At 44.0% G+C, this 1,031-nt stretch overlaps 1 protein-coding gene across 1 annotated transcript in view; it reads right to left on the bottom strand.

The window, feature by feature from the left end:
- Positions 1 to 1,031, bottom strand: part of HAND2 (heart and neural crest derivatives expressed 2) — a gene marked incomplete at its 5' end in the record, with an annotated part of 2,912 nt that overhangs the window by 1,158 nt on the left and 723 nt on the right. The gene's annotated exons all lie outside the window — the stretch shown is intronic.

Genomic DNA, 1,031 nt, shown 5'->3' with positions numbered 1-1,031 from the left:
CCCGCAGAGCCCCCGCACCTCTGCCCGGGGCGGGCAGCCGTGTCCGCTCCCCGTTGGCAGCTGCTCTCCTGCCTGGAGAACACCACCACAAGGAATTCCTCCCTATCCAGCCCAACTGCCGGTTTCTGTTCAACACTCACGGGGCTGGTGAGATCCCTCCCTCTACCCCTCCTTTCACTCAGCCACTTGGTTAAAAATAAACTTAGCAGCCATCTTTATAATTTAGTTTACTTCCGAATATTTTAAATATTATGAAAAAAAAAAGCCATAAACAACGCTGTTATTCAAAACATTTTGAGGTATAAAACATAAAAAGATTTGGGTTTTCTTTTTTTTTTCCTTTTTCTTTTTTTTTTTTTTGGTTTTGTAAAAAACACACACAGTGGTTTATTGAGTACTTACAACGTTTACACCTTCAATATTAATTAGATTCCACTTTTTCCCTTACGGACGGAAGTGCACATAACCAATAACTGTTGAAAACATCTTCAAATACTGAACGACCACAACAAAATTACAACACTAAATACCGAGTCAACCGAAACATTGGTGCAACTGCTTCTGTTGAAATATAACTTTATAATCCCATGAATATTTATATCCAAAAGGCCAAGTATTAAAGATACACTTCACATACACACTAATGCCAGGGAGGGATTGTTTGGTTTGTTTGTTGGTTGTTGTTTTTTTTTTCTCTCCTTTTCTACGGTTCTGTTTTCCCCTTGTGTTTTATACAGAGCAAATAACATTCACGAAACTATTAGAGACGATACCCCTTACCAAGCCGGAGTTTCCTCTTCATATATGGAATGCTTTTTTTCCCTCTCCTTCAAATATCCACATCGGGGTTTTTTGGGGGGGGTGGGTGGGGTGGGGTCGGGGGGAGAAATTGCACATAAATAAACCGGAGGATTCCAAACACAAAGAGTCCCGGGAGGAGAGCTGGCTGCCGGGCCGGAGCGACCGGTCCCCCCGTCCTGCCGTGCTCACTGCTTGAGCTCCAGCGCCCAGACGTGCTGCGGCCAGCCCGT

The sequence above is a fragment of the Charadrius vociferus genome, unplaced genomic scaffold (assembly GCF_000708025.1).
Source record: "Charadrius vociferus isolate BGI_N301 unplaced genomic scaffold, ASM70802v2 scaffold141, whole genome shotgun sequence".
NCBI classification, from domain to species: Eukaryota; Metazoa; Chordata; class Aves; order Charadriiformes; family Charadriidae; genus Charadrius; species Charadrius vociferus.
The sequence above is the reverse complement of the archived record's forward strand: the minus strand, read 5'-3'. Positions and strand labels throughout refer to the sequence as shown.